The 16,747-nt window shown below is 38.1% G+C and overlaps 1 protein-coding gene across 4 annotated transcripts in view; it reads right to left on the minus strand.

Moving 5' to 3' along the window:
• ACYP2 (acylphosphatase 2) overlaps positions 1-16,747 on the minus strand; it is a 146,150-nt gene that overhangs the window by 81,301 nt on the left and 48,102 nt on the right. The gene's annotated exons all lie outside the window — the stretch shown is intronic.

A 16,747-nucleotide genomic window follows, 5' to 3' on the forward strand; every position in this document is an offset into this window, starting at 1 on the left:
AGTTTGATTATCAGTAAGTTTACAGTAAAAATTAAAAAAGGAAATTGAGTTGTTGTTATTGTTTGGTAACGTGCATACTCCTAGAAGACTTAGAACAAAACTTTTTCTTCCCTTTTAATTCTTCTAATTTCCACTGTGTTGCAGACACATATTGACAGAAAGTCAGTGCTCTTGGCTACATATTCCATAGAATGGCATAAGAGCTTAAGTCAGAGGCTACCGTTACAATGTCTATTAATACTTCAGTGTCATCAGTGTGATATTAAGTAGGTGCTAGTCAGTCTAACTGTTAACGCTGGGGGTGGGCAGGTTACTTGCTATCAAGTATCACAATGCAGAGTGGTCAGCTGGCATTATATATAAAAAAGGCAACATTCTAGAGGCAGCGTCTACAGATCTTTCTGCCATTCAGATCAATCAATGACACTCTGCCAACTAGCATGTTATCTTACTAAAAATACAATTTTATTGGTGAATTACCGACTTATTAATTGGCATGTGTTCAAAAAAGATTATCACTGGTGACACTGAAAGTATTCAAAATATGCAGATTAGCTTGAATGATTTAGGAACACCCCTCAATCCTTGTACAAATAGAAGAATCCAGCCAATTCTAACACGTACTACTAGAGATGACATCAGGGGTTTGATTCTCTAATTGGTCCCTCGTTCTAGCTACTGGTTTCAGTGGAGTTCTAACTGCATGAGAGTGCCCCGTCTGTCTGCTATGAATTTCGCATACAAGATGAAGTGTAAGCACTTAAAAGAATTCCACAGAGCAGGAGGATTCTTTTGAGTTTATAGAAAGTTTGAATGAACTACTTTGGTCTACTTGCTAATGAATGCTTGGTTTAATAAACGCCTTTTGTGTGCCTAAATTTTGCCTGAAACCTGCTTTTATTATTGCTAATGAGTGCTTCGTTAACAAATGCCTTTGTGGGCCTGAGTTTTGCCTGAAACCTGCTTTTATTATTACTTTGTAGCAAGTTTGTGAGGTATAGCTAAACACACCACCTCCTTGATAGCTATTATTATTCACCAAGAAGAATCTAAGAGTCATGCATGTCTAAAATGGCTTAGGCTCATTTGGCAACATGTACTAGCCAGGCCAAATACCAAGGACATCAAAAGAGCATTATTATTCTTTTCCTTCCAGAGCAAACTATTGATTCAGAATTGATTTACAAGAATATTGTTGCATTCTACTTTTAGGAGTAAATATATTGATTTCTTCACAAAAACAAGCTCCCCCTTTCACTCTGCTTTTTTAATTAAATCACTATAATATGCTGGTCGTAAGTGCTGGCCAATCATTGTTCATCAGAAGCCCTCAAACTCCAGCCCATAGGCCAAATCTGGCCAGCCATCTGTTTTTGTGCAGCCCACAAGCAAAAAAAAAAAAAAAAAAAAAAGAGGTTTTAACGTATTAAAATGGTTAAGAAAAATGAAAAGATTAATATTTATAACATGTGAAAGTTACATGAAATTCAGATTTCAGTGACCATAAATAAAGTTGTATTGGAACACAGTTTCATTCGTTAGTTCACGTGTCATCTGTGGCTGCGTTTATGCTACGATGACAGAGTTGAGTAATTGTAACTGAGACTATGAGGCCAGTGAAGCCTAAATCACTTGCTATCTGGTCCTTCACAGAAAAAAAAAATTTGCTAAACCCTTCCCTTGACGATGGGACATACCATTAAGCAAGTCAAAATAGAGGCTCAATTCTCATGAGACTTAGGTTCTTGAGGGAGACTGAACACACACACACACAGAAATACACAACAGCAGTAAGTGCAATGGAAAATAAGAATGTCATAGGGAGTGACAGGCCTACTGACATGGAGGCCGACAAAGTCCTCTCTGAGGAAGTGATATTTGGTTGGGGATCTGAATGACAAGAAGACAGCAATATGAAGATAGAGACTCCAAGCTTGGAGTACTGGGGAAGCAGAAAGATGGACAATGGACCAAGTGCATGGACAGCGAGGGGACAGTGACAGAAGAGTTTATGTACTCCCTTTGTTTCTTAGAATTGTCAGGGACTGTAAGATAAGAATCTCCCTGGAACTTGGTGACAGCAGCTGAAGAGTCATTAACAACTTGGTCAGTGTAAAACAGTGTCAAAGGGCAGACAGGCTGAAAGATTCTACCATCTCCATCAGTTCATACCCCCAGAAGAGGCAACAAATCACCTGCAAATTCTCCTCTCTCTTCCCACTTTTCATCTCTAAAGTATCTGAGGAAAGATGTGAGCAAATGAGTGGAAATCAAAGTAACACATAAACCTTGCAAGGTCCATGAGCTACAATCTGGAGACAGAGGAGCTGCCAATTTCCCCCACCTACTCCCATGCTCATACTGCTCCTGCTCCAGGTGTAGAAGTTGACTTATCTTCTCACCATTCACTCACTGTCATGGGTTATACACACTACTGTATGGCTGAAGATCTGGGGAAATGAAGGAAATCTGAACCCACGCCATCACTTCAGTTGCTACAAATGTGTTCACAAATAAAAACACGTGATCACCTTAAACAACTTCAGTTTCAAAAGCTTCACTTAAAGTACCCAACTTTTGTGCTGTCTCTTAGCCAGCATTTGTATGTATTTTTAATGATTATGGTTATATGGGGAATATGAATTTTTAAATCAATATTCCTATTAGTACAGGCAAAGAAGTCAGCACCTTTTTAAAGAAAAACAAGCCTCTCCACTGGAATTTGACACATTGTAAAATGATTATAAATCAATAAAAAATGTTAAAAAAAAAAAAAAGAAAAACAAGCCTCTCAAAAGAGGAGAATGAAATGTAATTAGAAATGTATTAAGGTTTAAAAAACTGTTTTTAACTTGTTTCCTAAGAAACCAAAAATAGAACTGACAAGTACAACTTCCAAAGAAGCTTAGATCTACTTACTCTATTATTAAATTTTCCAGTTTAAATTTTTTAGAATCACTAATCTAAGGGGTGAAAAAAGCTCTTACATGAAATAAAATTAAATTCCCCAGTTAACTGTGTTTGTGGTTATTCTACTAGTGAACATGGATCTTCATGAACAAAGAAAAGTGCCAGGGTTGCTCTCAAACAGGTTAGTAACGTTATTTTGCAACCAACAACGCACTGAAATTCTTATGCAGCCACAAATACCACCATAGTCTGCTAGATTTGTGCAAGTAACTGCCTGGCAGCTAAATTTACTTAATTAAAAAAAATTCAGCCACCAAGAATGAAAACTCTTAGTAGGGAGACAAAAGTAAACTCATTCTTCTGTAGCATCACCTCTTCCCACTCTGTCTTCAGGATGAGGAAGAAACATGTGACTGAAACTGAGCTCATACATTTATTTTTAAAGTGTTTCTAAGTAGTTATATGAGATGAAAAAGTCCGTATTTGGGGCTGGAGAAAGTAGACATGCGAGAAGGCCAGCAGAAACTTCGGAAATATGCGATTAACACGTGAGCCTCGAAAGCCACGTGCTCAGCCTCACGTGCTCCCACCATTCCCCCCACGGATAAGCCATAGTAGAGGGCAGTAAAAGGTTAGCTGGAGGAGAACCCTCCTCTCACCTTTGACTGCCTTCACTATGTTCCATTCCAGGAGCTCCAGGGCTTCAGATAAAAAGGTCAAGAGACCAGGAGTATACAGCACATTCTCCTTCCTTTTGCCTGTCCCAATCCTAATCTTTCCCTCTCAGATTCCCTCTTCTAGGTGAAGCCACAAGCACAATCCCTGCTCTCAAGACTCTTCACAGTCCAGCCAGAGATATGAATATGCTTCCAACCATTTAAGAGGTTGTGTCTACTCTGATTAAATGTTTTAATAAAGTGTAACAGGATTTGGGGATCAAAGTTTTCCTATTGCCTAGAATTGACAACCAAGTATTATTAAGTATCACCAAATTCTAAAAGGAGAAATGAACAGCTGGAATGAGATTCCTCCTTGGAGGTTACTGAGGAGGGAAATGAGCAGCTGCACCCCACTCTCAAGTTTTAAAAGAATAAGAGAAGGGGGAGGCAAGTCACGTGCCTGCAAGTGCAGCCTTCTAAGTGCCACGTTCTTGGGAAATACACTGTCTTGCTTAGCAGTCAACATATGGTTCTAGGAAGATAAAAACCGACTGCTGATTCATTTAACCAGCAGTCAGGTGTAACCATAATGGGAAATGAGAGAAGGAAAGCGTCGTGTAAGTAGTGTAAGAGAGTTACGTCTTCATCTATCATAATAGAAAGTCAAGAGATAATGTCTAAAATTAATCATTTAAGAGACAGCAGTTTGAGTTATCTTAATTTGAAACTGGGAGGAATGCCCAAAGAAATCACTAAAACTGTTATTGAAAAGTGAGATGGGGTGGGTTGAGAGGTGCGCGTTTTTTAAAATATATTTTTAGCACTTTGAGACTTAAACATGTGCAGGTATTATTTTATTTTAAAAATAAAATTAACATAAAAACAGAAGACTTTTTATTTAGGAAATAATTTTTGTGGACCTTTTCTGTGTGCCGTTTATCAAAAATGTACAAAAATTTAACACTAGTAACATGGATATAGCTGATAGATTACAACTGGTCTTAAACTCCTAGAGGTTGAAGTTTATTTAGTATTCTAATGTGAGGGCCAAATAAAGGTGAGTATATGTGTATGTCTGTTAGTAAAACCCATATATTAGAAACTGAAGTGGGGGTAGGGGGTTCTCCTGCACATGCCCTAACGTCACAGAAAGATAAAAACCAGGCAGACCCACCCAACGAAGTACAGAAGAGTATCATACAGGGACACAAGAACTTATCAACACGGTGGCCATTTGGTGTTGGCACAAATAGCACTGCACGTGTTGATCGGCCCTGTAAGAGTCATTGCTGAATTTATAGATAGAAACTGTCAAGTCAGAAACCATTATCACAAGAAGGTTAACTTCTGCTAAAAAGCTTCCAATCTGGGGAGCAAAAAGGGATGAGTTTAATACAATCTAAAATGGTTTAGGTAATAAAATTCTTCTGTAACATTCCTAACTGGCAATTCAAGCAGCAAAATCAAGTTTTACAAATCTCAACAGATTTAAAGAAATGCAAACTGGTGCCAAAAATAGAGCTTTGGTTTATCTTACCAGTCTTAAACCATGGTTGACCATTTTATGTGCTATTTAAGTGAACACATGCAATACAAATTTTGACTTTATCATCCTTAGCTATCCAGAGAATGGCAATACCTAAAATTTTATTTCTAATAGTTATAGACACAGCCAGACTACAATTAATGTATTATCTGTAATAATCATCCTCTACAGTAGTAGGGTCTTATCCATTTTAATTTTCCCAAGAGATACTTTAAATTCACATTCACAGCTCTTCCTCTTGATTAACTTCATTGAGTTTCTCTTAAAGTCAAGGATTACATATACATATTTTAAGTAACTCAGCAGATAAAAGTAATTGACTTCTACTATACCTGTCTGTTATCCTAGTATAGGTCTAAAATCACATTAATAACTCTTTCCTTGGTAATACCCAATTACTTTTTATGATCCCTACATCACCATTCATTGTTGCTTTTTTCCTTTATTGCACATTCTGATGTAGCAGATGAGACAGTGGTTTTGTCTGGGACACACTTTGATGGAGCCAGCAGGCAATGTGGACATTTTAACAAAACAGTTTGGAGAATTCTACATCCAAGTATAGAAACAATCACAGTAAAACCAGGGGTGCAGAAATGGGATGGAGTCAGGCTCTGGGACTGCATGAAGCCCAAGAAAAGGATAAAGATTTCTTTCTTGCACATTAAGTGGTAATTTTTTAAAGTTGGCTTGTTATTTAGAACTTATTAAAATATTCTAGACTCACAACAGCCGCATCAGTACAGACGGACAAGGATCATTTAGCCATTATCCTGACTCTTAGCTGCCTCCTAACCAACTCTCTTCCCATTGGATTCTTCAAGACAATCCCAAGTACTATAAGACTATGGACATCGTGACGTTTCACCCAAATACTTCAGTACATAGCTCGGAAAAATCAAGACGTTTTCCTACATAGTCATGGTGTTACTTTAACATCTAACAAATTTAGCACTAATTCCTTAATGTTCTTTAATACTCAGGCCATATTCAAATGTCCGCATCAATAACTAAAATGTTACAGCTGGTTTGTTCAAATTAGAAAAAAACTGTTTCTGACAGAAATATGGAAAATATTACAACTGTAAAATCGAGATGTAGATGTTTGTTATGCAATTGCCTTTTCTATGCATTTGTAAATTTTTATAATATAATGTCCAAAAGAATTACATCATATCGTTGCAAATATGTCTGTATATATGAAAGAGGAACTTTCTAAATCATGCTACTGAGCCCTGTCCTGTTCGATACTGTCATAATTATTTGTACAATGATACAGAAAGGATGTTTACCGTATTTCTCAGGTGATGAGCTGGGAGGAATAATTAATGTGTTAGACAGCTGAATCAAAACCCAAAACCATAACAAGGACGGATCAAGAAATGAGTAGTGATACACTGGATATATTTTTATGGTCAACAAGAGCTGGAAGCAAAGGTCACAGGCCAAGAGATATAGTAATGAAGAAAGGACTGAAGGATGTAGCTTTTGTGACGGCTAGATCAAGTGCAATTGTTGGAAGCATTTTAAAAAATAGGGTGTTTTATTAAGAGGGGCTGCTGTCCTCCCTGACTGTGAGCTGCATAGTCTAGGAACTTTGCTTCAAGTGCACTCCCAGTAGAGACAGCAAAGAGGGAAGAGAAAAAGAAGTGGCGACAAAATGTTTCATCTGTGTCACAGGAAGGTAGCTGTTAACACTCCTTTGTACACAGTAGGGTAAAAATAGTTGAAGCAGTTACTATAGCAACAGCTATGTTATCCACAAGGTTTTATTCTACTAATATTATTCAGAAAAGGAAACCCATCTTATAGAAATTCTGTTTTAACATTGAGACTTATCAGAAACAGGAACCATGGGAAACACATCCCATTCGACATTAAATACCATGATAACATTACAGATTTAAGATGGATTTGAAAATGACCCTGAGGCTTGGATTTGGATTCTTTGATCAAGCAGTGTAACAAAAATATGAGTTTTTATCTCTATGGCTCTAAAACAAGAAAATGAGAACAGAGCAATACTGAGAATGTTCAATCAATTAGTTTTTAAAAATAATCTCAAACAGTTCCTTTTTTTATAAAAAACTAAGATGCTCAAAATTATAAATAAAACAATATATGTATGTATAAACCAAAGAGCTCCACCTAGAGTTTGAAAAAGTGTTATTACTTAACACACACAAATACAAATAACAAAGCACTATTTACACATATCTTATCTATACTCTTTTTGTTGATGTTGAAAATATCTATTTTCATTAAATCTTTATAAAAAACAGTATTTAATGATGCTGTCTATAAGCTATTTTTCTTCTAAAAATTTGGCAGTAGTATTTGTTACTGTGGATGATTTAGAAGCCATTATCTTAAGGCCAATTATTTAAAGGTTGGGATAGTGTTTAAAGCATTGTGGAGAAGACAGCTTAAAAGATGGATTCTTACCTGTACTTGCTGTAGGCCCTTGAGAAGCTCACCTGCCAGCTCTGAGTTTTCTCATCAGTGAGGGTTAGACAAGATCAGTGGTTCTCAGCCCTGACTGCACTTTGGAATCACCTGGGAGCAATAGAAAGAAATTGATGCCTGGGTCCCACCCCCAGGGATTCTGATTTAGTCATTTTCCTCTGGGGCCCAACCTAGATGCCATGAAAAAGCTCTCCAGGTGATTCTAATACACAGATTGGCTCCTTAGGATCAGATGATCATCAAGCCCTCTTCCACCCTCATGTCTGTTACCCTAGTTGGTGGTTCTTAAGCTTTAGGTACTTCAGAGTCACCTGGAAGTGAAAACAGAGATTGCTGGACCTGCCCCCAGGGCTTTGATTCTGCAGGGGCCCAGAATTTGCATTTCCAACAAGTTGCCAGTAATACTGATACTCTAGTTCAGGGTCATACTTTGAGAATCACTGTTGTAGATGCTGACCTCAGAATTACATTTTCTGAATTCCTCAGATTATTCTTACTCTACGGCAAACCACAGTCCAATATTGTTAATTAGTCTCTCTGACTCCAGTCTCTCTTCCTCCAGGTCTTAGCCCATACTCCCAACAGTTAGTATTCTAACCCACTAATTCTGTGCTACTCCCTGGCCTGAAACTTTTCAGTTACCCCCTAGAGCTAACAGAAGATAAGACAAACACTACAAGCAAGGCTTTTCAAGTTTGACCCCAAACTTCCTTTCCCACCTCAATTTCCAATAGTCTCTGTCATTTGCCTATGCTCCAGTCTCATACCCAAACACACCACAAAGGCAATTTCAGCTCAGTTTCTTTGAACCTGATATTCCCTTCTGGAATGTCCCTATTCTGCCTTTTTCTCTGTGCTGTCACTGTCCATGCTGTGTGCCTGGTACTGTGCTAAGCACTGGGAATTCAAGGAAGAACAGGACAGACAACGACTTCCCTTAAGGGGTCTTGAGATGTAGACACTGTTGAGCAGTGAACCCAACACCATTACCCTCCTTCTCCCTCACTGTATTGTATAGATTTTTTAACTTTCTATGTATCATGAGGTTTTGACATCTTGAAAAACCTTTCTGGCTAGAGAGAGACTGCCTCTCCTGGGGACTTGCCAATTCTTAGAGATTGCAAAAAGCTCAGCCCTGAGCCTGCCTTTAAAATGCCCACTAACCAATCTAGTGTCCCACCTCCTCTATGGGGCTGCGCATCCCAGGAGGTAACAGTCTTCTCCCTTCAATGTCCCAGGGCCAGAGGCCAGGCAACTAGGGACCATCCCTACAGTCCCAAGCCTTCCAGAATATTTCAGACTAGCCAATCCTAAACTGTCCACCTGCCCTGCCTTTCCCACAGACACCCCAACAGAAGCTTTGGCCTAAACCTTCCCCTCACTCCCTCCTAACTACCCTGGTGTTGTCCCCTGTGACCCTGCATGCATGCCAGGCCTTCTGTCTCTAGGACCTGTGAGCATAAACCTTTTTTTTCTGAGCCTCAGTGAGGCTACCTCAGAAAGGTGCCTGCACCTAACCAGCCATCTCATTGAAGAACACGGAACACTCACCTTCCTCACCAGTGGCTGGAAAAGCCACTTACAGCTAGAGATGACCAATGGCACACCCCTGGAGTGTGGAGCAGGCTTCTGGGAACGTTTGCTTCCCAGATAGGATGGAACAGACCCAGAGCCACGTCTTCCTCCAGCCTTGAGTGTGGCTGTGATGCTGGAAGTTGGCGTGGTCTGTTTACAACCAGGAGAGAAAGGACAAGAAAGCCGAGACCCAGACATGGACGAGCAGCTGGCGGAGTGCAGCCTCCACGGACCACCCGCCCCTTCGTATCTGAGAACAGACCACTCCCGCCCGCCTGCTTGGGCCTCTTGCTTTATACCGTTACTTACAGCTGAAAGCATTCTCTCGGGGTAGAGCGGGGGATATTAAACAATTAATTCTTCATAACAGCTGTGCTAAGTGACTTGAAGAGGCAGAGCCTGTGGTGAGAGGGTGTAACCGCCTGAGTGGGAACTGGCAGGGCGGGGAATAATCAGAGAGGCCTGGAGATAAAACAGGCAGAGGAGAGAACTTCTGCAGAAGTCCTAAGGGAGGGAGAGCATGGGGTGGCGAAGGGATGGGAAGACCAGCGAGAGGGAGAGTGGCAGAAGAGGCCAGAAAGAGAGGCAAGGCCTGGCCTGCGCCCCAGGACAGGAGGGCGCGCCTCCCACCGTGCACCCTGGCTCGGCATGCCCAGGCTCCACCCTTGCACCGCCCATCCTGCGCTGATCACCTGTTTCCTTTCTTTCCCCCAAGGGAGACTCTCTGCCTTTTCACAGTACCTTCAGTCATCTTTGTACCTAGCAGAGGGACGAGGAAAGACACCTACTAAGTATTCACTGAATGAAAAAAGTACCATCATAGGCGATTTTAACCATTAAAAACTATCTCAAAAAGCCATACACCAATAAGGGGACTAATTTATGACTGTTTTTGAGGCCCAGGTCTGCAGTTGAGTCCCACCAGGCACCCACTTTGCCATCTTTACATGATTGGATGAGATGTTTGCTCCTTTAGAAACCTGCTGGGGTTAAAATATTAGATGACCTTCGATGGGCCTGTCAGCTCTATAATTCCCTGACTTGAGTACTTTTTAAAATCATAAGGAGCCTGATGTTAGCACCTCAGCAAAAGAGAGAGACAGAGATAGAAATAGTTCTATTACGCATTGAAATATTATCTATATTTGCCTTTAAGCTGTGAGTTTTTGGGTGATTTTATTTAATGTCCGTTTCTTAAATTTTTATAATTGTCTTGATTCACTTAAATTACCTAGATTGGTACAATTGTCACAAATTACAAAGAACAAAACTTCCTCTTCCATGAGTCCTTATTTTTCTCAGTATTTATTTGAAAAACACTTTATAAATTTTATAATTAAAAGTGAATCCCCAAGTTTAAATGTAAAATGTACATAGCCTATTTAACTCACGTCCAGGAATCAACACATCAAAAATACTCGGAAAAGCATACAATTTCAGCATTGTGATGGGGAGGGCAGCAGGGAGCAATATTTTAATGATCTTAATTGCTGGCACCCAGTGGTAATAAAAAGTGGACTGATTTTAGTTGGTTTTCAGGCTCCCTGCACGCCCACCCTTATTGACTGCACCCAAGCCTGCATGCTGCTCCCTCCGCTCAGATTCAATGCACTGGCAGCCTCTTCACCACGCAGCTCTCAGCCCAGATGTCACCTCCCTGGAAAGCCCTTCTCTGACCATCCCATCTAAAGCAAGGAAAGCACTATTCCCTTCAGGGCATTTACTGCTTCATCTGAAAATAGCCAGTGGATTTATTGTTTGTTGTGGGGATCTCTACACAAGGGACTGAATGTCATCCCTGGCTCACTGCTGAACCCCAGCATCTGGAACTGTACCTGGCACACAGAACAGGTACCAAATAAACCAGTATCGAATAAATGAAAAAGATACACATATACATATGCACAAGAATGCTCAGGTAACAAGATTCATGAATAGCAAAAGAAAAACTGTAACAACCTGAATGGCCAGTAATAGATGAATGATAAATTATGATTTATCCATACAATGGAATACTCTGCAGTGATCTAAAAGAACATTTACTGCCATGAAAAGATGCTGACAATATACATACAGCACAGCGAAATTTTTAAAAGTTGTGGAATAATATGTGTAGCTTGATCCCATCTTTATAAATAATAAGGAGATAAATGTAATTATATGGGTATATATAGTTGGGTTTTTTTTTTAACAATAACAGAATTATACTATACATATTTTAAACATATATGCATGTTTTTATACACATAGGGGAAAAATGTGTAGGAGTATAGTATTAGAAGGACAGGCAGGGTTTATATCTTACTCCATACAATTCTGTATCATTTTAACTTTTTGAACAACCATGTAACCTTTTGCAAATTAAAAAAAATTATCACATTTATTTTGTGGTGGGGGTGACTGAGTAGGTTTCAAGCTTTTGGAAATTTGAGATGTATTTTTCAAAAATATCTTATGTTCACATTTTTATATTGTAGATTAACATTAAAATATATAAAATAAATACTAAAAAGGATATTTTATTTACAGTATCAACTTTTAAAAAATGAATTAGTCTCTTGACTGCCAAAACTTGGAAGCAACCAAGATGTCTTTCAACAGATGACTGGATAAACTAACTGCAATATATCCGTACAATGGACTGTTATTCATCAATAAAAAGAAATAAGCCAAACCCATAGAATGTACAACACTAAGAGTGAACCTTAAGGTAAACTATGGGCTTCAGGTGATTGTGATGTGTCAATGTAGGTTCATTCCTGGTAAAAAAAAATATACTGCTCTAGTAAGTGATGTTGATAACAGGGGAGGCTATGCATGTATAGGGGCAGGGGTATATGGGAAATCTCCATACCTTCCTCCCAATTTTATTATAAACCTAAAATTGCTCTAAAAATAGCAAAGTTTTTTTTTAAAAAAGAAAAGTTAAAAAAGGAAATGTTCTTGTAACTTTATAAACTAAAGCTATAGAATTATCATCTAACCAAATTCTGTTTCTTGAAATGAATTCCAAAATCACACACACACACACACACACACACACAAAGAAATGAACTATCAAGTCACACACACATACACACAAAAGAATCTTACAGGGATATTTCTAAATGAAAGAAGGCTGTCTGCAAAGGCTATATACAGTATGATTCCAGCTACATGACACTCCAGAAGAGGCAAAACTATGGAGACAGTACAAACTTTAGTAGTTTTCAGGGGACAGGGGAGAGGAAAGGAGGGATGAATAGATGGAGCACAGAGGATTTTGGGGGCAGTGGAACTAGTATTCTGTATGACACCGTAATGATGGATACAAGTCATTATATATCTGTCAAAACCCATAGAATGTACAACACAAAGAATGAACCCTAATGTAAACTATGGGCTTTAGTTAAAACTAGCATATCAATATTGGCTCATCAATTGTATCAAACACATCACACTAATGCAAAATGTTAATAAAAGAGGGAATGGGGGAAGGGAGAGATATATGGGAACTGTACTTTCTGCTCAATTTTTTTATAAACTAAAACTGCTCTAAAAATAGTCTACTAATTTTTTTAAAATTAGTATGGCATTATGCATTCATTTTATTAAATAGGATTACATTACTAAATTCACACATTTAAAATGTAAAGTTTAAAGCAAAAGCCATGCATTTAAGTAATTTTAATAAAGATGTTATATTCCAAAAGAAAATAAATGACCTAGTATTAGAGGTCTAAAACTTGATATTGGAACTCTGACTCTTCTGTAGATATTTTTCATGTTTCTAGCTTTCCATTAGAATAATTTATGTCAATTAGGTTACACTAAAATTTTTTTTACAAAATTTCAGCTCCTCAGTGAGTTTTTGTTCTGAAAAATGTCCAAGTCTTCTATTTTTCAACAAAACATCCAATGGAACACACACACACATGCATACACAAAAATAGAACATCCAATGGAAATTTCTTAATTGCCCTATTTGTATAAGAAGGACTTTGAAGAATAAGGTATAAAAATATTAGCAAAGTGCTTTAAGACTCTCAGATGAAAAAGTTAGGAAAAATTAGCAACTCTGGCAACACAGAAATTCATGCCACTAATGGTCTGTCAGAGAAAAGTTATTTTTATAAATTTTAAATAATTCTGAATCTGACACTACCTAATTATTCACAAAATCCATTGCTTCATTCCAATCCACTACATAACAGCTGGAAATTTAAAACAATGGGATTTCATAGTTAAAACAAAATTCTGTTGAAATTTCACATTTCATACAAATGCTTACTATCTGTGGAAGACATAAATAAAACCATATTGGTGAATACATCTATTCTATTTCTGACTCTCAAACAATGAACATATTTTAAGCACATATATTTTGTCAACTCTGTACAGAATCACAGACTCTGAGTCGGACAGGACCTTTGACGTCACCCATACTAACTATCTAGTGAGTTAGATCTTCTACAACACCCTTGACTGGACTGTTAACCACACCAGGGGTCCAAAAACTTTACTATAAAAGGCCAAATATTAAATAATTCAGGTTCTGTCCCCATCTGGTCTCTGTTGCAAATACTCATCTCTGCCATGATAGCACAATGGCAATGGCAGACAACACATGAATAACTCGGCATGGCTGTGCTCCAACAAAACTTTATTTACAAAACAGGAAGTAGGCTAGATGTGGCTGGAAGGCCATACCCCTGATACAGACTCCTCCGAGTTACTGATAAAATTCCATTAGGCATATTAGATGCTTTTGCAGGAAGATCTTTTGTTAGGGAGAACTGAAATAAGCATATTCATCCATTGCTATAACCAAAATTATTGCCTTCTGAAACGAAGAGAACATATATCCTTTGCCACGTATCAGCCCTTCAAATACTTGAAGTAAACTATCATGCTTCCCTCAAGCAGTATTTTCTCCAGTCTAAATACCCCCAATGCCTTCAAGCATTCCTCCTATTATGACATAGTTTTCCAGACCATGTGACCAATTAATCATCCTGTTGTATACATACTTCAGCCCCTTAACTATCCTTTGAAGTACAGAGTACAGATACATGACATATGGTTTTTGAAATATGTAGTAATCAAGATGGAATTTTAATTTTAGAATTTGTCTAACTGTCTCCAAATACAAATGTTTTTAGTTTTCTGAGTTTTTTATTTTAACAAAATTACCATTCAGTCTTTAAGAAAAATATATTGTGTGTAGATATAGTCAAAAGTTTATGTCCAGTATCATTAACTCTATACATTACTTTAAAATGATTGTCAAGAAATAGAAAATATTTTTGTTTAATTTTGAATAAGAAAAAAAAGTAAGTAGGCTTAATAAAACAATAGATTCAAAATAGTTCCTACACATCCAAAAATGTTGGCTGAACTTACCTCGACAATTGGAATCATATAGTGCAATTTATAAAAGAAAACCATCAGTCATCTTTTCTGAGAAAATGAAACACAGAAGGGGAAGAAAACACACACACCACATGCAGTGTGTCCTTGGATGCCGCTGGCTTGTTAGCAAGAACAGAGCAGGGCTGCTACAGTCATAGCCAGGCCACCTCTAAATGATGTTCCTTCCCGTGGTCCACATTTCAATAACTTGGGAAGAAACCACATCCACATTTTTAATGACAATTTAACTCTAATTTCCATGACTTACTGTCATAGCATTATAAAAAAAATTTATAACTAGAAGAAATTAAGGCCATATTTATATAGCTGTAAACACTTTATAACCCATTTCTGTAACTTACCGTGGCTTAATTTTTTGATAATTCAGTACCCTAAAGAGTATATTGCACATATTAGATGCTAGAGGAAGAAATTCATTCTTTAATATATGGACATTTTTATTTGTCATGATACCACAATTTATAGTGTTTGTTAAGCTTGATTTACACTCTCTGGTGTCTGCTTCCTGCTTGCTTCATCACAAAAGTTCTCCCTGGGTAATCTCATCCATGTACCTGACTTCAAACACTGTCCACTTACTGTTGATGACCAAATTTGTTTTTCAAGCCCAGTTTCTCTGCAGGCATGACCCATATATCTAAGAGCTTAGGGGTACTTCCACCTGGACAGTCCAACTGCCACTAAAACAACATGTGCAAAGGTGGAACACCATGGGTCATATAATGATAGAGAATGTTTACTGATTATTCATCATGTGCCATGCACTGTGCCAAGTGCTTCCCATGGATTTTTTTTTCAGTCTTCACAGTGCAATTCAACTTGCTATGTTCATTTCCTTTCACCTGAAACCCCATTAAAACGATAGCATCAAAATATGAAATATGTAACAGACATCATTCACTAACTACCTAGTACCCATTCCACTCCCCTTCTTCCTGGCCAAGAGAGCACAACTTTGCTCAGTGCATCAACATGTCAAACCAATTTCTCAGTTTTCTCTGCAGCACGGACTAACTATATGACCCTATAGGAGGAGCCAATGAAACACAAGGAGATGTCTGTTTTGGGAAGTTCAGGAAAAGCAACACCATCCTTATCCTTTCCTGCCTTCTTCTTGACTTAATAGTGAATATTATGTGCAGCTGCACTGTTTATTTTTGGACCATGAGGGAGAGGCCGAGAGAACCACAGAGACATTGGCCCTCATATCACTGAGCCACTGAACCAAGGCCAGTGACCATCTACCTCCAGACTTCTTGTTACTGAGAAAAATGAACTCCTATTTGTTATCTCCATTTTCAGTACGGTTTTCTATTAACTTGCAGCTGAAAAAAGTCCTAGTGGATCTAAAACTATAAACAAGAGATTTCAACAAACTAGAGGGAAAGCAGATGGAGGAGGAGTAACTACACAGAAATACAAACCCTAGCACTTGTAGAAGGAAAAACAATGAGAAGCAAGCAAGTCAGCTCACCTCATGGAACCCACAGAAGACTCAGGATTTGGAAGCACCAAGGACTACCGAAGACAAGACCTACAGATAATAGCATTTGGAGGTTTCCCAACAAAAAGCCAGCTTTCCACCACTCACCACCCTTCTTCAAGCCAACAAGTCTACAATTACATGTTGGAAAATTTCCTTAAAAGTCTGTTTCTTCTTGGCTGTCTGTTTATATTTATGAATAAGTCACTGAAAATATGATTGTAGGGAAAGTCTGTGGTATAAAAGAAAGAAGCAAAACAAACAGAAATAAAAAAGGAAAGGCAAAGACGGGTGAAAGAAAAAAAAAAAAAAAAAGAAACTTAAAGGAAACAAAAACAATGCAGAAAGCAGAAGGAAACCACCAAAAGAAAAACACACACTATCCTCAGAGAACTATGAGGGGGGATAAAAAAAGAACAAGGTGCTATGAAGTAGGAACAATCAAAATAGCACAGCAGAGACAAAGAAAATTAGTAGGAAGGTTGGAAGATGAAGTTGAGACAATTTCCCAGATAAAAAAATTGGGAGAATAGGTGAGAAAAATTGAAAATTAGAGGATCAGGGCCATGTAGAAATTTCAAAAGAGGAGAACCAAGAAGAGAGAGAGAAAGAAACTGTCAGAGAAAGACAATTAATTCCCCTCCCCGAAGAGCCCAGCATCTAAAGTTAAATTAAAACAAGCATGAAGGCAGATGA

This window comes from Camelus dromedarius, chromosome 15, assembly GCF_036321535.1.
Source record: "Camelus dromedarius isolate mCamDro1 chromosome 15, mCamDro1.pat, whole genome shotgun sequence".
Lineage (NCBI taxonomy): Eukaryota > Metazoa > Chordata > Mammalia > Artiodactyla > Camelidae > Camelus > Camelus dromedarius.